Raw genomic sequence first — 23,851 nt, 5'->3', positions numbered from 1 at the left:
GCAGTTGCAAGAAATAATGCAGAGAGATCTCACGGAGACTCTACCCCATTTCTCTCCGGTGATAACCTCTTGCACAATCATAGTCGAATATCGCAGCCTGGATATCGATGCAGATACTGTCCGCTCCTTCTCAGGCATCCCCAGTTCTACACATCAGCTTTATGCAGTGTTATCCCACGCGTGGGTGCCTGTGTCGGGCACCAGACGCAACACACAGACCGGTTCCGTCAACCCAAAGATCGCTCTTGCCGCCCTTTTAAATCCTCCCCTGTCTACCTTGTCTGTAGCCCCTGGCAGCAACTAATCTGTCCTCCATTTTCATAATTTCTTCACTTCAAGAGGGCCGTATAAATGGAATCCTACAGCATGTGACCTTTTGAGGTTGACTTCTTTCACTCAGCATAAAATTATCTGGATTCATCCAAGCTGTTGCATGAATCAATAGCTCATTCCTTTTTATTGCCAAGCAGTATTGCATAGTATGGGTCCACAGTTGGACGGCTCACCTGCTGAAGGACCTCTGGGTTGCTTCCAGTCTGAGGCCATTATGAGCAAAGCTGCTCCGAATATTCATGGACAGGTTTTTGTATGAACATACATTTTTACTTTTCTGGGACCAATGTCCTAAAGTGAATAGAATGGCTAAGCCACAGGACCGTTGTGTATTTCGTGGTATCAGAAGTTGCCAAACTTTTCCAGAGTGTCCGTACCATTATTTTAGATTCCCACCAGCAATGTGTGAGTGACCCATTTCTCTGCCTCCTCACTAGCATTTGGTGGTGTCACCATTTTTTTTTTATTTCAGCCACTCTGATAGGTGTGTGGAGATGTCTCATTGTGGTTTTAAGGTGTGCTTAACGATGCGGATGATTAACGATGCGGAACGTCTTTTCATGCGCCCTGTCTATGTCCTCTTTGCCTGTCTACATCCTCATCAGTATTTAGGCCTATTCATGCCTTCTGTCTATTTTTTAATTGGATTGCTTGTTGGTGGGGGGGGGGGGGGAGGGGGTTTTGTTTTTTAGTGTTGGGTGTTGAGTTCTTTGTATATCTTAGATACTAATCCTTTGTCAGATACATGGCAAAAGTCTTTTCTCTCAATCTATAGCTTGTCTTATCTTAAGGGAATCTTTCCCTGAGCAACAGGTTTTAATTTTGATGGGGTCCAATTTCTCAATTTTTCCTTTTGCAGATACTTTTGGTATCAAGTCTAAAGACCCCTTTGACTAGACCTGGATCCTGAGGATTTTCTTCTTTTTCTAGAAGCTTTATAGTTTTACATTTTGCATTTCTAATCATGATCCACTTTAAGTTTATTTTTATATAGGGTATGAAGTTTAGGTTGAGATTCTGATCTTTGACCAGGGATGTCCAGTTGCCCCAGCCTCATTTGTTGAAAAGACTCTGCACACTCAGTAAAGAGCTCGATGTGGGGTTTGATCCCACGACCATGGGATCATGACCTGAGCTGAAATCAAGAGCCAGACGTTCAACTGACTAAGCCACCCAGGCACCCCAGATGGCATTATTTTAAACCATCTTTTTGCTTTTGCAATTACAAAAGATGGGGCTTTATGTTGTCAGATTATTCAAATAACAGTATGATGTAGGGTGTCAGACTGAATTCCTTTTGCACTTTTGTCAAAAGTCAGTTGGGTGTATTTGTGTGAGTAAGTAATTCTTAAAGTTGAAGTACAATAGCAAGTTTCAGAACAATATATCTAGTATGATCCCATTTTTATTAAAAAATATAAATATATAGGGGTACCTGGGTAACTCAGTCAATTAAGCGTCCAACTTCAGCTCGGGTCGTGATCTCACAGTTTGTGAATTTGAGCCCCACATCAGGCTCTCTGCTGTGAGCACAGAGCCTGCTTTGGATCCTCTGCCCCGCTCTCTCTCTGCCCCTCCCCTGCTCATGCTCTCTCTCTCTCTCTTTCTCAAAAATGAACAGACATTTAAAAAATGAGATAAAAATAAAATAAAATAGAAAAATATAAACATATATTTCCACATATGCATATGTTCATATTCATAGTGATGTCATTATTTACTACGATTATTTATTATTGTTTATTGTGGTTATTGCTGGGGATTGTGATTGGAGGATTTTCATCTTATATACTTAAGGTACTAGGTAGTTTATTGAGCATTTATTATGTGACAGGTGCTATTTTGCTTTCTACAGTTAAGGTGCAATTGTAATATAAAATAGTGATGATGGTAAGGGTCAGGATCGCTAAACCATTACTGGCTCTCATACAGTCTCATATATTCATGTAGCTCTCCTACACTACTTAAATGCTTTACATATCCGTATATCTCCTCTCTCTCACTTAGTTATCACAACAACCCTATGAGCTAATTTCGGTCGTTACTCATATATGATGGTAAGGAGACAGAGGCTTAAAGAAGCTGTGTGCATAAGACCACAGAACAAGAAAGGTGTGGAAATGCAAACTCAGGTATTCTGACACCACAATGCACCCCCTGACCCCCTGCATTATACCTTTTGTTATTTGAATTATTTGACACCGTCCCATCTTTTGTAATTGCAAAAGCAAAAAGATGGTTTAAAATAATGCCATCTAGGGTGCCTGGCTGGCTCAGTCAGCTGAGCGTTTGACTCTTGATTTTGGCTCAGGTCATGATCCCAGCCAGGGTCGTGGGATCGAGCCCCGTGTTGTGCTCGTCATTGAACGTGGAGCCTGCCTGAGATTCTTTCTCTCTCCCTCTGCCCCTCCTCCCCCTCTCCGCTCTCGTACTCTCTCTCTCTCTCTCTCTCTCAAATAAATAAGTAAATAAAATAATAAAATAATACAATCTGATTTGCAAAAGAACAGACAAGCCTTCTCTTAGGCCAGGTTAGCTACAATATCAACTCGCCCGTTGTCTTGAGTCCAAAGGATGTGTATGGTCTGTGAGAATATTCTCTTTAGAATTATTTTATCCTAAACAAAGTTTAAGAATTTCTAGAATATTCTAATACCTTATAGTCCCTCCCCCCAAAAAATCGTTTTTAAAAGAATTTCTTTCTTAAGAATTATGCTTGGCTGCTTTCAGATGGCTCCTGAGAATTAAGTGGTCTCTACCACGTCTCCTCTATATTCCAAATAAACAAGACAAAGCTCTGTGACAGGACATGACCCAAGCACTCAAGTCTTTATGGCCTAAAGTCACCTCGCCAGAATGCACTCAAAGGCAAACAGAGAACATTCTTGAAATATTTCTGGTTAAAAAAAATGCAAAAAACAAAAAAACAAGACTTTATTTTATTCCTTTTATTAAATAGCAAGCCCTTAGGAAGGAAATAGTAAATAAGAGTTAAAATGTACATTAATTAAAAAATATATGTATTCACGGGAGCAAAAACCCTCAATCACCCCAAATCCTGCAAATGAACATAAATGAGGGTTTGGTGTAAAAATTCCTGAGTGCATTTAGCACCTCAGTCTCTTTGTTTTACACTTTTCTGATTCATTGACACCTCCCCACATTCCCAAACCTCCATGAAAAATAAAACTTATACATTAAAAGAAAATTTAAAAATAAAAAGTTTTTCTTTTTTTTTTAAAGTAGAATTATTTTTCCAAGTGCTGTCACTTCTACCCTGGATCTGTTTCTTCCATTACTCACATCCTTTCTGTTCCGATGGCCACTGGCTTAGTTTGGGCTCATGGCACCTGCTTTCATCCGTATTTTAAAGCAGCAACCTGACTTCTAACTTCAACCTTTCTTCTCCAGTTTTACCATGCCTCCAGATTAACTGTCAGAAAACACAACTCTAGCCGTGTGATTCCCTGACTCAGAGATCTTCAATGGCTCCCTACTGTCTGCTATTTCAAGTACAAACTCCACAGTTTGGAATTCAAGGGTATTCACAAAATTATGCCAAGCCAACTTTCCCTGCCTTTCCCCACCACTGGCCTTGACCTGCCCTCATCCTGCCCTACCTGGAGGGAGGACCAAGATTGCTTTCCCACCTGTGTGCTTCTCCTGAGGCTGAGCCTTGAGCGTGGGCTTTTCTCACGGGCCGTGTCGCCTTACTTCCTCCTGCAAAGCCATCAGAGCTTTCCCCCATAAAGCTTTCCCTTCACTTTCTCCAAGTTGGCCAAGACCTTGAACATGACCTGATGGAAATCCAGCAACATTCAAGCAGTCTCATGGAGCTCAGTCTCCTTACTCTTCACAGCACTGTAAGTTAGGCAGTGTTGTGTGGCTGGTAAATGTTTAACGGCTGGCTCTCGGTAGGAAGAGGGCGAAAGTGTGGGTATCTATACATGCACAAATTTATTATAAATGTTGCTGATATAAGGAATATAAAGCATAGCATTTACAAATAATAATGAAATAGTTAATACTCTTTTTTAAATAGATTCCATATAGTCCATTAATTCTCACAAAAATGCTTTTGTTGGCATTTTTGTTACACACTCGTATCTCAGCCCCACCTACGGTTGCGATAAACAGTGCGGATAGTGCCCGCATGAATGTTTGTTGGTGTTTGTGTTTACATTAATGGGTGAGATGGAGGCGAAATGAAGCATCTATTCATTAGCGATGTGCATGACTTCTTTGCTCGAGTGATAACAGCTTTCAAATACGGCCACAAGTTTTCTTCCAATTTTGGTGCTTTTCACAGCCTCATAGTTGCAAACGTGGTACCACTTTAAGGTGCACCTACATTATTAACAGTGTTCCCAATACATTCTGAACTCTGGAGAATCAAAATAACAACACTTAAGCCTTGATCTGTACCCTGTTTCCATGGTGTGAATGTTCCCGTCACGGCCGATTTCAAGCTACCAACCTGATGTCCCTGAACGTAGAGTTTGGGAAGAGAGGTACGGTCGTGAATCATTATATAATATCTTTGCCATACAGGTGCAAATAAACTAAAGAACATAGTTAAATGTCAAATAATTAGAAATGGTCAATTAACTTTCAACTCAGAGACCAAAGCCATTCAGTGGAGGAAAGGGATAGATCCATATGGAACAAAAAAATGAGCTTTGATTCATACCTTCTACTATATTCAAAGATCAATTTGAGAAGATGATTCATAGACCCAAACGTAAAAGCAAAAACAACAAAGCTTCTATCATGAAACGAAGAGGACATCTTCACAACATTTAAGAGAGCAAAGTTTTCTTAGAACACGGAATAACCATGAAGGAAAAAAGTAATGAAAATGGACTTCATGAATATAAAGCACATTCCGTTCAAAAGACACCTTTAAGAAGTGAACAGGTGAGTCACAGTCTTAGAGAAAATTGTTGTAATACATTTATTTGATTAAGACTTATATTAAAAATATATAAATCCATACACAACCTCTAAAACCCAATATTTAAAAGGTGAATGACACTGTTCAAAATAAAACGGACAAAGACTCAAATAGGAACGTAAGAAAGAAAAATATCAAATTGTCAATAACCACATGAAGAAAAGTTCCATGGTAGTTTTCAAGAAAATACAATTTAAAACTACGAGATAATATTATACACCCACCAGGATGGCTACAATAAGAGATCAACAACACCAGAGGCTGCCGTGAAACTGGGATGCAAAATGGCAAAAACCACTCTGAGAATCAGTCCAGCGATATCGCAGAAGTCAACATATCCCTACCCCGTGACCCAAGAATACCAGTCTTAGGTGTTTACCCAAAGGACAGGAAAGCTTGTATACACAATAAGACTTGTACAAGAAATGTTTAAAAAAAAAAAAAAACTTCATTAATAGTATAAGGAACTATAGAGAGCCCAGATGTCCATCACATGAAATGGATTAAAGATTTGTGGTATAGCCATCCGGTGGAATACTACACAGCAGTAAAAAGTAGCAAACTACTAGTGTACTCCACAACACGGGTAAAACTCCAAAACTATTCTGAGCACAGGCAGTCAGATACCAGAGTACTACTGTGTGATAAAACTCAGGTGATGTATTGAAATAGGCAAAACTAAGCTGTGATGAAAATAAAATGTCTTACAGCTTTTTCTTCTCACCACCAAGAATGCCAGGCAATGTTAAACCCTTCAGTGAGCGCGCGCGCGCACACACACACACACACACACACACACTCCACAACCTTCCCTTCCTTCCGACAGATGATACCAAACCTGACTTAGTCTTCTCCTTTCCTGAGATTCAGAAATTGGATTTTTTTTTCCTTGCTAGTACAGAATCCTATGTACTCAAGAATGCAAACTGTAAATCAATACCCACGTCTTAAAGGTGACATTTCAACAACTGTACATCCTGGAGCCTTCCAGGATCTCAGGATTGTTTTGTTCCTGTCAAATGTCTAACTTCTTAAATAATTTATGAGCATCCAACTCCACGTCTTGTGATACAGGATGGACTGTTTTCATTTTGTACGTGCACGTCTTCATTCAAATAGCCCAAGTTCATTCACTAAATGTCACTGAATACCTACTATGTGCTAGACATTGTACTGTGCAGTCGAAATGTAGTAGTGGAAAGGACAGTCATACTCTGAGCCTAGAATTCACATAGGGAGGAAGACGGGACAGACGTCAATTTATGAGTCGTAGCAATAATGGTTAAATTTCGATTGTAACTCTTGCTTTAAAAAAAAAAGGTGCTGTGAAGTGTAGGCTTCTTATGCACACATTTACCAAGAAGTCATGATCTTGTCTTAAATGGAGTGAGTGAGAGTGCATATCAAGGAGTGCTTCCTTGAGAAAGAGGCTTTCGAGCTGGGCTTTGAATGGGGAGGAAGGATATACTTGGAGGGTGCTACGTTGCAGATGGCAGAGGCATTGTGTCAACGGTTCTGATACATAAAGGAGCATGCTGTTTTTAAGGTGTGGGAGGAATGGGAGGAAGCTTATCCCTACAGAAGCTAGAGCCACAATGTGGATCTGGGAAAACTGGCAGTGTCTGTTAAGAATTTCCGTTTTATCGAGTAATAAGATCAGTGGGAAGCTACTCCAGAGATTTGTACTTCTGGATGGATCTGATCATCTGGCTACTGTGTGTCGAACGGACTGGCAAATGGGGAGACCAGCTTGAGTCCAGCCCGCGTACATAATAAACAAGTGCCCCTATTAATTTCCAGTGAAAGGCAGGCTCTGAGTTCTGCAGACCATAGAGATAACTTAGCCCTACTTTGAACCATTAGAGAATAAACTGGAACTGCTTTTTCAGACAAAGGGCACACATGAGGGGTGCAGGAGAAGGAGTTAAGGAGCCCGCCAACAAGAGGGACGCGAGGATGGACAGATCAAAGAAGATAGCCTCAGGAGGCAAACATCCGAGATACGGGTAAGTGCCAGACATTTAGTTTCAAATTGTGATTTTCAGAGTCAGCAACTGAGAGTTCATTCTGCCTCAGAACCGTCCCAAGTGCCTTATATTTATCACAGTTCATGCTAGCTTCTCTCTTCGAGGGATGCATTATTATTAAGTATTTTCTTACAAAAAGAAACCTGGAGGTTTAGAGAGGTACAGCAGCTCCCTCGAGATTACTCAGCGCGTTAGAGGCAAAATTTGCACCCGGGTCTCTCTGATGCAATGCTGGCCCTTCGCCACCTTCCTTCGCCTCCTGCCCATTCTTAGTGCATTTGGGAACAACGCCAGGTTTTTTCTGTGCTTTGGCATGAATACACCGAACATTAGCTCTAAAGGGGTCTTCGAAATCAGATAAGTCAACCCTCTTGCTTTGCAGGGAAAGAACGTGAGACAGATACACTGGGGTCCACCCACGGCCTCCCAGCAAACGTTGGACAAGTGAGATACAGAACCCCGGGTCTTGCAGTAATCCACACTGCTTGTACAGACAGCTTGTCCGCTCTCTTTACAGATCTGGGACTTGGCAATGGGTGAAGTTTCACTGAGCCCGTGGCCCTGCTTGGCGGAGGGGGCAGTTCTTAAATGCCGGTCTGTGAACAAAGTGATCATCAAAATGAGTTTGAGGAGAGTGGGACTAAGTCTCGATAATTATTTTGTCTAGCCCCCTCCCTCTCCAATGGGGGGGAAGAAGTGTTACTTAACATGTATTAAATGTTGAACATTTTAGAACTTGCAGCTGTGTTTGTTGCTTAATTATTCACAGATTGCTTAGGGCCAAACGCTGTCTGCTGGGGCAAGAACGATTCGTTGGTTACCTACAACTCCAGTGCAGACGGGAAAACTTATTTCCCACGCAGCAAAGGAACAGCCTCCATTAGGTACAACAGTGGACTAGTTGAGATTTCCAAAAGGGAAATTTGCATTATTTATACTTCCAAATTGTACACTGGTGCCTAAAACAAAGCACAAAGTACCTAGAAGATGTTTGACGGTCTAGTCTTGCGTAACGGAATGCAATTAATAGGCAGCTCTTCCAGATTCTGAAACTAACAAATCTCTCAACAACGGTTGTTGGCAGAGAAGCAACCACACCGATCCATCGCAACTGGGAACGGTCTCTTCTGGGCAGAAGTGACCCAGATTTGGCAGCAGCTAGGTTTAAGACCCAAGGGAGACTCTTCATGTTACCAGCAGAAGACTTGGGGACCATCTCTACGGTGAGCAGGAGGATTCTGGAAGTTCAGGGTCTACTGGAATGCCAACACATGATTATTTTAGCAGAATCCCTCACTCTTCGAGATGCGGTCAATAGTCTCTGGGTGCACCTGGAAAGAAATTTTACATTCTGTGCTATAGTTGAAGTGATCTTGTATTTTGAAGATACAGAATGTTAGCTTTCACAACTCAAAGGGAAATTTCTGCAGGCTGTTTTCCCCACACCTCGCCTCCTTGATGAGGAGTAGATATTATTTAATTTTTGGCCCAACAAATGTCTTCACCACCTATGAAGAGTCAGGAGGCTTTCTTCTTCCTGCTGGATTCCCACTATGGCATTTCCCCGACTATAGTCTCTTCCATGGAAAAACTCGCTCAGAGTTGTAACTAGGAAACAAAATCCCCGAGGTATTAAAAAAAAAAAAAAAAAAGAGAGAAAAAAAGACAGGGTAATGCAATGTGTGGAATTTGGATTAAGCTCTAAAAGGTTTTTAATTCTGTCTCCGCTGGTTACTATTTGTGTGACCTTAGACAAGTTCAATTACTTCTCTAAACCTCAGTTTCTTCATGGATATAACATTTTTTTTTTCAGGTTATCGTGATGATAAAAACAGATCCCTCCAATATAGTAAGTATCTTATACAGTCCCTGGCAACAAATTGAATCCCACAATTATTGTCTCTTTTAAAAAGAAATGTGATACCAAGCCCAGATAGCACTTTAAAAATCTAGAACAGCTCCCCTTATTTCAAATAAAACACTGCGAAACCTTAAAGGGAAAGACAGGACAGAAGGCTGAGAAAAGTTCTAACAAAAGGAATAACACCACCAATAACAGGATTTGTCATAATCATTTCTGAAGATCTTCCCTGAGTAACACAGGGCTCTTGCACAATGGCCAACCGTGAATTTGACAACCAGAATGATTGTTTTGGTCTGTGGTAGGTCAGAGAACAACAGTAGACCAGAAGGCCACGGGAGGGATTTAAATTGGTAAATCTCTCAACCTTTCCTGACAAGTTAAGTGTAGTCAGCCTTGACAGAAGCTGCCAGTGGAGACTTCTGGGTTTCCAAGGACCCCCACCCAAGTTGACACCCTGGATGTTAATAGGCCTCACTGTGTTTGTTTTGGATGTGGTAACAAGTGTGAATAGGACGAGCCCTTCCCTGGATTCTTACACATAATCGCTTCTTGGATTTCACTAAATTGAAAAATGAGGTTTCTTATTGAGAGTGCAAGATCAGAGAATGAGGTCATAGCCCCTTTTCGGTAGCCGCTTTGGGCCAGAGACCAAAGTCAGCTTCGATCTAACATATTTCAGAAGAACAAAACATATGGCGCATAATGTATGCTACGCATTTAGAAGGACGAGTGAGACTTCTGTGCTTAGTTTCTCCCTCTTCTTTCTGTGCACACCCTCGAAATGCCTGCAGCCCACCACACTTGTTAGCAGTGATGGACACAGATGGAATCTCAGGGAGGCTGCTGTTTCTGTTAGTTGATGAGGAGAAGGAAGGTATTCTATGCGAGTCTGTCTGTCTCCCACCACCCCACGATGTCAAGATGAAGAAAGGCCATCAGGAAAATCAAGGCCAAACACAGAAGTGAGAAGTGCGTATAGGAACTCTGAAGACAGAGTCCTGCTGATTCATGGTGATGATGGTAATGACAACAGATGAATTATTTACAGAGCACACATGAAGCACTGTGGTGAGAGCTTAGCCTATGTTCTTTTTTGGTCATTCGCATAATAATCCATTTGTCTTCACCACTTTCCACACGAAAACAAGGAGACTTCAAGGGATGAAGCAAAACTTGCTGCCAGGCCCACCGCTGGAGAATGACGGTGGAGGGATTTGAACTCGTCTCTGGAAAATCTGTAGCCCACCCTGTGAGCTTAGGTTAAGGATAAGTGGTGTAAGCTAGCTGGATAACGTGGCCATTTGCTCATTCGGGATCATTTTCTGCCTGTTGACATGTGGCCGGCACCAGAAAAGGTGAGGAGGTCGGCATGCGTTCAGTGGTGCTCCCTCAAGAGGTCGGGGAGGAAGATCCAAGCATGAACAAATCTCTCTGCCCCAATGTGGCAACTGGAACAAAAGGTTTGGGTCGGGGATGCCCTGGATCCTTTCCTGGCTTGAGTGGAAACACATTGCACGGAGAAGAATTGGATGAACAAAACCACAGAAGTAAGAAGGAGTAAGTGAGGTACCTGTGAACGGGAGCCAATGGCTGTGTGGTGAAGGAGGCGGGGAGGTGGCACAAGGTGGGTGGGAAGACCAGAGGGGTGGGCCAGGTTAGATCAGGGAAGATCTTGTGACGTCAGTTACGGAAGTTAGCCTGTCTCCTCCGCACACACCTGGAGGTTGAGTCGTATCATTGCAGAGTAAGATTCAAGTTCTAAAACTCTCTCTCTCTGACCTGAAAGCATAAGTTAGTCTGAAGAAGAGGGGCAAGAGTGGAGACAGGAAGCCTGTTTAGGGAAGGACTGGAATGGCTTGAGCTGCAACCATTATAACTGAGATTGAGTGAATTCATAAGGTATTTGAGGTCGGCCAGCAGAACTTGGGGGCCAACTAGAGGTGGGTTCAACGTGGAGGGAGAAGGTGAGGAGGGATCTCGGGCGACTGGCTACACGACTGTTGGGACCTCGGCTAGTCCTGAGACCGTTCCATTGAGAATCAGTGATTGAAAAGAAATGTATGGTTCCTCCCAGCAAGCACTTTGGTTTCCTAACTACTCCCAAGGCCCTACTTCCTCCTGACGCCCATACGTGTCCAGAACTTTATGGGTTGAAATAGAGACTTCTCTCTCAACGCTTGTGGTTGGTCCACAAGAGAGTCAGACTAGTCAACGTCTAGCTCGTGGTCCATAGCCAAACCAAACCTTCATCCTCAGGGGAATCAGGGTTGTAATAGCCACAGAATCTGTCTCCTGCAGAGTCACGTGGCTTTTCCCAGCTTCCTGGTGTCGCATCTATGGATAGTTGAGTCATATCTTCCTAGTATAGGAGCTGCCATGAACACTTCCTCTTAAAATTGTTTTTAACGTTGATTTATTTTTGAGAGAGAGGGAGAGAGAGAGAGAGAGAGCACACAAGAGGAGGGACAGAGAAAGGAGACACAGAATCTGAAGCAGGGCTCCAGGCTCTAAGCTGTCAGCATAGAGCCTGATGCGGGGCTTACACTCAGGAACCGCGAGATCATGACCTGAACGAAGTTGGACGCTTAACTGACTGAGCCACCCAGACGCCCCAACGCTTCCTTTTTCATTAGCTATTTTGATCCGCATGTGTTGAGATTCTGCCTTGCCGTTCATAACAACAGGTAAAGCTTTCACTTTGGGTGTGTTTATCCTTCCTTACCCATAACAGGCTACCCGGTTGGCTCCTGTGTAGCCTCGAGAGAAGCCTTCTTTAGCCTGGGATTTTGGAGGGATGTGGGAGATTTTCTGGTTCAAGTCCTTTCTTTTGGTGGGCTTGAGGACAACAGGGTCCTTTCCAGTTGTTCTCAGGAAGAACTGCCTGGGGATCATTTCTGACGCAGGTGGCCTGGAAATCTAATCAGAGTATCCTCACCCCCATCCTCTAAACCCAGTGGCAGCTCAAATAATTTTGAGCACAATTTGCCGGGCTCTGTAGGTGATCTCTCATTTTCTACTTTTCTCCTCCTCCTCCTCAGGAGCAAGTCCACGCTTTACAGAAGAGCCACTGGGTGATGTCCAGCAGCAGAAAAGAGACCACTGTCACCAGCTGTGGGAGAAAGGCCGAACGGATCGCGGTCACCCAGAACTGTGAGAGCCTCCAGGTACAGAATCTGGAGAATCCGTACACACACACACACACACACACACACACACACACACACACATTTACACACCACATGCTCCACTGTTCAGAAAGAAACTTGGGAAAATGGATGGTGTGTCTGCACAGCTCACTGGGCCAGAGGTTTGGGGGCTTGCAAACTTCTGCAGACCTCTAGCAATCTGCGCCCAGCCCCCACTGAATGACGTCCACCTCGCTCCCTAACCTTTCAGGCTCTTCTTTTCCCCCAGACTTATGCAAACACTGCCCTACCTGCCAGCTACCCCTCCCCACCCTCCTGCCTAAGATTGGGCAGCATCCTGCCCCCCAGAGACCTCCAAACTGGATTACGTGTCCCCGCCTGAGTTCCCAATGTATGGCTCTGTGTTAGCACTCTTTGCCCTGTTTTATAATGATCGTTTTACCCCTCTGCATGCCTCAACTTTCATCTGCAGTTTTCACAGTATACTCCCTACGGTGCGTGTTCACTAAATGTTGGATCTTGTAATGAAGGAATGGGGAGACGGCTCTGCCCACCCCTCTCCTCAATCAGTGTGAAACCAGGAAGGGACTATGGCCTCCTTTCCACCAGGCCCCATGCTATGGGATTTTCCTAGGGGGGCTACTCCAGCCAGAGCAGAGAAAGAAAACTTAACCAACTTGATCCAGCACTTCCCCGGCCACGGTGGGCTCATTGCTGTGTGGCCAGACCCTTCACTCCCCTAAGGGCCTCAGAGAACACCAGGCTCCCCGAGGAGATGAAGCCACGTTTGGATATCGGTGACATATCCTTCGAGGAAGACCTACGCACCCGTCTCTCAGATGCTAGACATGCTTTCCCAGGTCAAGACCTTAGGGAGAAAGCCCAGCCATGCCCTCCTCTTCTTAACGCTCTGCACTCGGCCCCAGCGATGCCACTGCCCATTGTCGGCACGTTCTCACTGGTACCAACTTGTGGGTGCAATGCTTCAACTCCCTGGGCTGGCTTCCCGATCTCCACTAATCACTCTAAGTGTGCCCATGTCTCAAGGATGCCTAATACATGCCAGGTTGGGAAGTTAGGGGGGGGTTCAACCAGGTTTTAACCTCCCTGCCCACTTCTTTCCTGATGCTTCTGGTATTGCTTTACATACAGATTTTCAAAACTGTATCTCTCTCCTTCCTTGACAGATATGGTGGGAGTTATTTTTCCCTGTATAGGCTCCTCAACACATTGATCTCTTCCAGGTTACATTGGAGTGGCAAGATACCATTTTTGGCATTAGGTTCTGCCTCTCCCATAATGCCCTTGAGAGCTTAAATCCAGTCTTGCTTTTCTTTACTATCTTGATAGGAATCTAGTACCAGAGACCTACACATATTTGGCAATTGATACGTATTTATGAAAAGAAATGGAATGCAATTATCTGCAATGAAAAGAGTCAGTAAAGGAGGCATGATTTGGCAGACCAGCCATCTGCAGAAGAATGTGGATATTTAGGGGAACCTGGGTGGCTCAGTCGGTTGAGCATTCGACTTCAGCTCAAGTCATGATCTCACAGTTCATGAGTTCGAGCCCCACGTTAGGCTCACTGCTGTCAGCCTGTCAGTGTGGAGCCCACTTCAGATTCTCTGGCCCCCTTTCTCTGCCGCTCCCCTGCTTGCACTCTCCCCAAAATAACGTCTCCCGAGGCAAGGGAAACAAAAGCAAAAATGAGCTATTGGGACCTCATGAAAATAAAACCTTCTTCACAGCAAAGGAAACAATCAGCAAAACTAAAAGGCAACCAACAGAATGGGAGAAGATATTTGCAAATGGCATTATCAGATAAAGGGTTATTATCCAAAATCTATAAAGAGCTTATCAAATTCAACACCCAAAACACAAATAATCCAGTGAAGAAATGAGCAAAAGACATGAATAGACACTTCTCCAAAGAAGACATCCAGATGGCCAACCGACACATGAAAAAATGCTCAACATCACTCATCACCAGGGAAATACAAATCAAAACCACAATGAGATATCACCTCAGCCCTGTCAGAATGGCTGACATTAACAACTCAGGCAACAACAGACGTTGGGGAGGGTGCGGAGAAAGAGGATCTCTTTTGCACTGCTGGTGGGAATGCAAACTGGTGCAGCCACTCTGGGAAACAGTATGGAGGCTCCTCAAAAAAATTAGAATTAGAACTACCCTATGACCCAGCAGTTGCACTACTAGGCATTCATCCAGGGGATACAGGTGTGCTGTTTCAAAGGGACACATGCACCCCCATGTTTATAGCAGCACTATCAACAACAGCCAAAGTATGGAAAGAGCCCAAGTGTCCAATGATAGATGAATGGATAAAGAAGATGTGGTATATATATATATGCACATATATATATATACATATACATATATATATATATGTGCATATATATATATATACATATATATATGTATATATATATACATACACACACACACACATACACACACACACACACACACACACAATGGAGTATTACTCAGCAATCAAAAAGAATGAAATCTTGCCATTTGCAACTATGTGGATGGAACTAGAGGGTATTATGCTAAGTGAAATTAGTCGGAGAAAGACAAAAATCATATGACCTCACTCATATGAGGATTTTAAGACAGAACGGATGAACATAAGGGAAGGGAAGCAAAAATAATATAAAAACAGGGAGGGGGGAAAAACGTAAGAGACTCTTAAATATGGAGAACAGAGGGTTCCTGGAGGGGTTGTGGGAGGGGGGATGCACTAAATGGGGAAGGGGCATTAAGGAATCTACTCCTGAAATCCTTGTTGCACTATATGCTAACTCACTTGGAGGTAAATTTAAAAAATAAAATTTTAAAAATTTTAGAAAAGGAAAATAAAAAAGAAATTAAAGACTGAATTTAACAGAAAAAAAATGCGGATATTTAATAATCATTCGAAGTATCTTTCACTCTTTAGCAGGGTCCTGATAACAATTTGCTTTTGGCTCAGTGGTAAAATGAAACAAAAACATAAATAAAAATGAGTGTAAAAATCATTGTGAGCCATGATATACTCCCTAGAATGTCTAAGGAGGGGAAGAAGGATACCATCAAATGATGGAGAGCTGGTGGAGCCACCAGAACGCTCATGCATTGCTGGTGGGAATATAAAAGGGTAAAAACCACTCGGGAAAACTGCTGAACAGTTTCTTAAAAAGTTACATGCACACCTGCCTAATGACACAGCAATTCTATTCCTAGATGTTTGTCCGAGAAAAATAAAAACACAGATCCACAAAAAAAGACTTGTGTATGAACAAACGTTCTTGGTACCTTTACTCATAACAGCCAAACGCTGGGAAAAGAGCAAATGTCCATCAACTGGAAAATGGATTAACTAACTGTAATATATTCAAATAATAGAATATTACTCAGCAAAAAAAGAAAAGAAAAGAAAAGGAAAGAAAGAAAGAAAAAGAAAGAAGGAATGAAAGAAAGAAAGAAAGAAAGAAAGAAAGAAAGAAAGAAAGAAAGAAAGAGAAACAAAAGGGCGGAGTAAACTACATACAACAATGTAGATGAATTTCAAAAATAATGTGCTGAGTGAAGTCAGACCCAAAAGTACATACTGTATAATTCCATTTATATGAAATTCTAGAATATGCAAAACTAACCTACAGTGATAGAAATCAGATCCGCGGTTGCCTCTGAGGTAAAGAATTGCCTGGAAAACGGGACAAGGGAACTTTTTGTGGGGATGGAAACATTCTGTGTCCCAGTTGGGGTCAGTGAAGTTACACAAGTGTATGTGTTTGTCAAAAGTGACTCAACAGTACAGTCAAGAGCGTTTCGCTGTATGTAAATTATACCTCCACTAAAGAAACTCATTTTGGATGTTTTCTCAAATCTCAAACAGAAAAGTCTAGATTCGGGGGGAGCGGGCAGAAAGACCTGGGGAAAGCATGTGATCCCACCCACGGTATAGATGGAGAAACTGAGCCCCCGAAAGGAGAAGGGACCTGTTTAATATCACACAGACTTGGTGGCCGAGACAGGATTAGAACTCAAGGGACTCACTCTACAGGAGGGTGGGGAGTTTCCCTGAGTGACCAAATCCAAGGGGACTACTGAGGATTACTTCCACCTTGCTCTCTTCTTGCTTTAAGATCATCAACAAATTGACCACTGGACCTCAGTCAGCCTCCTATGCCGTTTTCCACAACTATACCTGCTCCATGCCCCGCCCCCCCACAGCCTCTTCTGATGGTACTTCTCCAAGGGGGATGATTTCTGGAGCTCCAGCTCCCTGGAGGCCAGCGCAGAGCTGGACTAGCTAGAAGGAAGTCTTTTAGGACATCTTTAGACTACTAGAGAGTCTCTAAATGCGATTCAGCAGCTTAGAGGACAGGTAGAGGAAAACCTAATAGCCAGAAATCAGGGAAAGTATCCTGGGACCAGATTCAGGAGCAACTCAGGCTATTACGGAGACTGGGGAGAAGTTACTCGGTTAGGCAAAAATCAAAGTGAAGACAATTACCCAGCATCAACTATACAAACCGGGCCAGCCAACTGGCTCTGATCTAAACAGTCTCTTTCATTTACCAGACTGAGTCTCCTCCTGGTGACCCCCACTGCCACCACTGATTCTTTTCCCATTACTTTAACCAGACATCACTTGGATCCCCATGACCATGGTGGAAAGGGCCATCCAGGGGACATGTGGCTTCCAGCCCCAGCACCTCTAAAGAAGGCAGGACAAGGAGCCTATCACACCATATAGCGTCATTCTGATATAAAGCCTAAAGTCTTAATCCTAAAAATAACAGGATGGAACGCTCCCGTCGGATCTGGACACACTGCATGTCAACTTCGATGGAACGCATTTGGTTCCTGGTTGAGTTTGCTCCTTAGTCTCTGCTCTGTTCAACCCATGAAGCCCTCTGCAGGGTGTCCATCCCATCTCCTTCGCTGGGGACTGCTGCACATCTACTCTTATAAAATACACACACACATACACACACACACACATCTTGGGAAGGCCGGCCATGAGTTCCCAGTTGCAGGCTCTCTCTTGCAGACAGGAAAGCCAGCTATGCCAAACTTTGCGTAAGTTCCAAGGCGCCATTTCTTATTCCAATGCCAGGCGCTCGGTAGAGGCTTTAACAACAACATAATGATTGGTAAAGAATGAGTGAATACTTGTTTTCCAGAATCTGTGGTATTTCATCTCATTGTAATCTGGGGGAATGAACCAACTTGAGTTTTGGAGTTCAGCCAATCTCTGTTTAAGGGCATACATCACCACACTAGGCATGAGCATAGCACATACCTTCTCTGAACTTCAGTTTTCCCATGTGCTCTATGGGGAAAATAACCAAACTTAAAAGCAGGTGCTTTCAGCCTGGAGTCCATGGGCCTTCAAAGAGTCCTTAAAACGTAATATAATTTTTGGCATATTGTATTTTTTTTACGAAGGAAAGAGTTTCGTATTTCATCAGATCCTTTAACTAGGTCAGTAACTTCTTTAAAAAAAAAAATAAAGAAACCACTGTGGACTTGGACGTTTTTGTGAAGATGGAGATAACATTTATAAAGTGCCGGAGAACCGAAGAACCCCTTTTAACTGCTGTACAATCGCTGGCTTGGTGGAAGGAGCCTTCTGAGCTTTGTACCAGGATGTCCCAATCCTTACGTGTCTGCAGCCCTCAAGATATGCCCTTTGCCCAGCCAACTAGGTCACCGTAGGCAAATCCCTTCCTTTCTCTGGCCTCAGTTTCCTGTCTGTAACATGAAACTGTTGAACTTGGTGTTCACCCAAACCTTGCAGATGTCAACATCCTGACTCTGTGCAGATGAAAACCAACCTGATCGGCCTTGTGCTTCATTTTCCAGAGGGCTAAGGAGAGTGGCCTCTGCCTTCTACCTCCAAGAATGTCTCAGTTAGTGAATGGAAGTCAGTTTCAGTGCAAAGACAAGTAGGATTCTCACAACAGGGTGGGAGGGGATTCAGACCGGAACCCTTGGGATCCTCCCCTGGAAAACAGTGGTGGGCTCAAGGTAGCAAGGTTTTGCAGAAGCAAATGGGTTTTCAGAGGGGCAGAGTTCAGATGGGGGTCACAACTGCAGTGCTTGCTTCCGATCGCTCAATCAGCTGCAAAAGGAAACGGAGATAAAAATCACGTTTGGAGGACAAACCGCTGATTTGCATAAATTTAGGCAGAAAAGAACTCTCTTGGTTCTCTTCCTCCTTAGCTTGCTTCCAAGGGCTCTTAAAGGTCTCTCCTGGGGAAAACACACCTCCTATAGACCCCCAAGTCAGGGTAGACTTTCACTCTCACCCTCTAGATGGCTTCGGGAGAGAAGATGGGCATCTGAAGCGCCCGTTCCCGGCCCTTGCCAGCTACGTCGAAGGCCTGATGTAAGATTCCAAGGAAAATGCCCAGAAAATGCAGTCTTCCTTGGTTAGTTCTTACATGGGTACGTTACTAGGCTGGGGAGAGTTGCTCATGAGAGGAGGCTGTGGGCAACTCCAAGGAGAGAGTTCTCCATATGGAGGCTTCCACCAAATATTTATCTGATTCCCACATTAATCCACAGGAAATCGCACTATTCCCCAACCACAGGCTGAACTCCATCCATGCAGCCGATAAAAAACAATATGGGTCATTTTCACCTGACTCTTCTGCTTACCAGCTCGGGGATGCTGGTCAAGCCCCGATTTTACAGAGCCTCAGCTTTCCCATCTTTAAAATGGGCGAATAATAGTACCAATTGTAAAGGATCAAATACGGTTATGTGCAAAATATATCTGGCGCGCTGCCTGCCGGCCTCCGATTGATGTCGACTATTATATTAGTTATCTGTTACTCCAAAAATTACCCCAAAACATTCCAATTCCAAGCAACATTCATGACCTCATAGTTTCTCAGGAATCCAACATGGCTTCGCTGGGTCCTCAGTTTCGCAACCTCTCAGAAGCCTATAATCGAGACGTCCGCTGGGGCTGTAGTGAGCCCAACACACGGCGAGAGTGAGAACCGCGTCCAAGCTCACTTACCTGGCTGTTGGCAGGACTCAGTTCCTTGTGGGTTGTTGGCCAGAAGCCACGCTCAGTTCCTTGCCATGTGGACCTCTCCATTGGATAGCTCGCTACATGGCAGCCGGCTTCATTAGATCAAGCAAACGAAAGAGCAAAAGAGAGTGGCAGATGGAAGTCATGGGCTTTGGTAATCCATAAGGGATAGCCAATCATTTTTGTTATATTCTGTTCATTAAAATCTAGGCCCAGCCCTCGAGGGAAGAGAATTGCACAAAGGTGTGAATCCTAGGAGGCAGGGATCATGGGCAGGGGGGCGGAGGGGAGGAATCTTTAGAAGGCTAGGTTCGAGTGGGTCGCACTTTTAAATAGGATGGTCAGAGTGAGCCTGAGAAGGTGACATCTGAGCCAACTCATGAAGAAAGTTTCGAGGAACTGTGTTCAGGCACGGGGAACAGAGAGCACCAGGACTCTTGGTCAGAGGGTACCTGCAGGAGGAACAATGCCTCCCTCCCCTGCACTGACGTCAGAGCAACTAGAATGATGGGGATTAAGCCTTAGGGAGCCGGCCCAGCCTCCCTCAGATCCCAGACCCTTTGGTGTATTTGAATTAAATAGAAATCTCAGAGCGTCTCAAGTATTTCCTAACCCCCTGATTAAGCGTATGTAGCTCAACCAGCTGTACGAGAAAGTAATATATTCTTGTGGCAGACGGATGCCCCCCCTCCAAAGACGGCCACATTCTAAACCCGGAACCTGTGAATATGTCACCTTATGTGGCAAAAGGGGCTTTGCAGATTTCCTTGTCCTGGATTATCCACGTTGATCCAATGTAACCACGAGGGTGTTTACAAGAGGGAGGCAAGAAGGGCCGAGTCAAAGATGTGACAAAGGAGCAGAGGTCAGAGTGGCCCACAGCAACAAGCCAAGGAATTCAGACAGCCTCTAGAAGCTGAAAGAGGGAAGGAACAGATTCTCCCTGAGACCCTCCAGACTATAGCCCTGCCAACTCATGTGCTTTAGCCCCATAGACCCATTTCAACTTCCAGAACTCCTGGAACGACTGACCTCCAAATCTGGCAGATAATAAATGTGTGTGGTTTTAAGCTGCTCAGTTTGTGGTAAGTCATTAGAGTGGCAAAAGGAAATTAATGCAACTCCAAAATTATCTTAATAAAGATATACGTAGTGCTCACATACCGCAGGACCCTGTTTTAGCCCTTTACAAATAACAATTCATTATTTAATCCCCATAAGAATTCCTCAAGGGAGGTGTTATCAGTATGTTCAGTTTATAGATGAGGTCCTCCAAGCACAAAGGGTTTAAGAGATCTACCCAGGGTCACACAGCTCCGAGTGGCATGGTCAGGATTTGAATTCAGGTCTTCTAGCTTCAAGGGCAATGCATTTCTGCTCTGACTGAATTTCTCACATTGGCCTTTGTGACCTCAACATGACCTCTGCCTTTCTCGAGCCTGGATGATCACTGTGGTTCTTCCCTCCGGTGGGCCCTCATCCGATGCCGGCAGACCCATGGACGGTGCTCAGAAAGGACCTCAGAAACCACTAAAGCAGCGTGGAAACTACTGCGTGGTTTCCATTTCTGCGGGAACCACAGAGTCAAAATGGTAATCCATCTTGGCTTTTAATTTTATAACGTAACCCGTTATTTTTTATAGAAACATAATTCACATACCATAAAATTCACCCTTTAAAAGATACAGTGCGTGGTTCTTAGTATATTCACGAGGCTGAGAAGCTGTCACCACTCACTAATTTCAGAAAATTTTCATCATCTCCAAAGAGGAATTCCATCCCTACAAACCGTAACTCCTCATTTCCCTACCCCGAGCCCCTAGAACCACTAATCTACTTCCTTTCTGTATGGATGTGCCTCTTCTGGACCTCCAAAATGTGACTTTTTGTGTCTGGCTTCCTCCGCTTAGCGTGTTGTCAGGGCCCCTCCGTGTTGTAACACGTATCAGGGCTTCATTCTTTTCTTTACGGCCGAAGAACGTTCCACTGCCTGGAAACAACACCAACGTGTTTACGTCTTCGCCAGTTGATCAACATTTGAGCTGTTTCCACCTTTTGGTAGTTATGCATAGTGCTGCTGTGGACATTCGTGTCATCCATTTTATCATGCCTATTTAGAAGGGATTTCCGGAAGGAGCCCAGTAGCGTCCAGAGCCCTGTTGGCAGAGTCTTGCGGGAAGATGCTGTTCTCGCAGTCACGACCCTGCAGCCAGATGCCAACACGCCCTGGGAACATTCGTCGGGATCCAAGGAATAGTGGGTCCACCCGGAGGGGTTGCAATATTCTCTGTCCCGAAGGGGAACGGGAGAAGAATTGTTCCCACCCTGCTTCTCCCGTGCAAACTCTCTGCGCCTCAGTTTCCCCATCAGTAAAAAGAAGGGCTTTATGAAATGGGGGCGATAAACTCAGAGGGGAAAGCTCCATGGTATTGAGTCCCAAGCTAATGTGCTAGTATGGCTGTTTTTTTGTTTTTTTTTTTGCGTTAGACCCATTGAAATGCATTATATTACACCGCTTTATATAGTGCAACTTAATATGGGTTGGATACACTGAATAGAATTGCTGTATCTTTTAAATGTAATATGATACATAATTATTTATGACGCTTTTTGTTTTTGGCATTCATTTTGAATAGAATTATACCATGCCTCTTAGGGTAGACTGGGGAGAAGGAAAATTATTTCGGGCCAAAAGCTGCAGGAACCAAAGGTTTTAGGTGCACGCTTTGGTCAATAACAAAGAAAAACCACGGAAAGCTGTTAAGATAATAACAAGGTGAAAGGGCTAGCTCTTCCAAATCCGTGCCTGTATCAACCCTAACTTCTGCAGTGTCTGGGGAGGCATGTACCCCATGCCCTAACGTGAAGCCCAGAGTCCCAGAGCTGTGACCACACACCCCCCAACTTGTCCAAGTGCACCCCAAATGACATGGCACCCAGCAGCATTGCGGGGCACAGCACTACAGTGACATCCATTTCAGTAACACAGGAATAAGTGCCGTTTTCATTCCAAATACACTGGCAGGAATCGGTGAGGCAATGGCCTTTTCCTGCCCCGATGCAAGTTAAAAATACTGCCTGCTTCTTTGCTAACTCCCGTCTTAGCCCTGCACATTTAAAAATACACCCGTCAGTGGCTCTGCATTTGAAAATGTATTTTGCATCTGATAATTATGATGCATTTAAAGGGCAAAATTAGAAAGCACAAAATTAGGCTGGCAGGCTTAATTAGCCCATTCTTTTTTTTAATGGGTGGAATTTGGGCAACCGTCTGCTGGAGGGGCACAAAGACCCCTAATGGGGTTGGTGGAAATTCACCGGCTCCTCTGTCAACCCAGTCACTCAGCGAGCCGGATGGGGATTAGCTGCGCACCAAGAAATGGGAGACCCACGAAGCAGGAAGATTACACCCTCTTGTCCTCAAGAAAACGACATGAGTGTGATTACCAAGTAATCTATCAACAGATAATAGAGGGCCGCGCACATGGCTTCCCAGAGGCCTGATGTAATCACGGTGGTGACAAGGGTTTATGTGTAAAGGGATGAACTCCGCAGCTTGGTGCATTCGCCAGGATAATCACCACCGTATCCGCACCTGAAGATCCGTTTCCCCCCCGAGCTCCGGTCTTGCTAAGAAATTATTGAATACATTCCCCTGTATGCTGTAGCTGGCCACGGCTCCAGGTTCGTGAGCCATCCATGGAGGGGCACAGTGGGCTGGCCAGGACGGGTTTGGAAACTTCTAAGGACCTCCCAAGCGCTGCACGCTGGATTCCCTGCAGTTTGATTCTGCGTCCCCCATAAAGCTATCTTGATGGCTGCACCGAGCTCTCTCTGCACCCAGACGGGTGGATCCATCCCCAACATTCAAAAGGGACTTTTCTTTCCTCAACTCACCGTGGCCCTTCACAAGTCGCGACAGGCCACGGGAAGCCGAGTCGAGGCGAAGTGATCCCAGGTATGAGTCATCCTGATGAATCAGACGTGTCCCTGCTTTTTTTTTTTTTTCTCCAAGCTGTGGGTTTCTTCATAACAGAGACGGTGTTGTTCTTTTTTTGCAGCCAGATCTAGAAGCCCTCTGTGCACTGAGAAATGGAGCTCTACTGGGCTGTGTCCGTTAGACAGCACCCAGGATGGGCCGCCCCCACTTCAGGCCATGTGGAATTTTCGGAAACAGTCCGTGGGGCAGGCAGCTGCACAGCTCTGGAAAGAGCCTGAGATAGGAACTTAAACCTAGACTCTTAAAGCCTGGGTGGTCTCAGGCAAGACAATTCACTACTCTGAAGTGAAACCTTGAACTTGTAGGATTGCTGTAAAAATTCATTCCGTGATGACAGAGGTTGTCGACCAGGGGTCACCGTGCCCACCCCCCCCAGGAGACATTTGGCAAAGTTTGGGGATGGATTTGACTGTCACAACAATTTCCATCTTTTCCACCACCCTCTATGTGGCATTTTGGTGCTCCA

The 23,851-nt window shown here is 44.4% G+C and overlaps 1 long non-coding RNA gene across 1 annotated transcript in view; it reads left to right on the top strand.

Moving 5' to 3' along the window:
• Window positions 1–23,851, top strand: part of LOC132690113 (uncharacterized) — a 771,167-nt gene that overhangs the window by 731,877 nt on the left and 15,439 nt on the right. Inside the window, exons 8-10 of the long non-coding RNA XR_013552544.2 lie at window positions 7,177–7,293; window positions 9,128–9,163; window positions 12,217–12,342. This is a non-coding gene — a long non-coding RNA (uncharacterized LOC132690113). The remainder of the gene's footprint in view (window positions 1–7,176; window positions 7,294–9,127; window positions 9,164–12,216; window positions 12,343–23,851) is intronic.

Source organism: Panthera onca, chromosome E2, assembly GCF_046562875.1.
Source record: "Panthera onca isolate mPanOnc1 chromosome E2, mPanOnc1 haplotype 2, whole genome shotgun sequence".
Lineage (NCBI taxonomy): Eukaryota > Metazoa > Chordata > Mammalia > Carnivora > Felidae > Panthera > Panthera onca.
The sequence above is the reverse complement of the archived record's forward strand: the minus strand, read 5'-3'. Positions and strand labels throughout refer to the sequence as shown.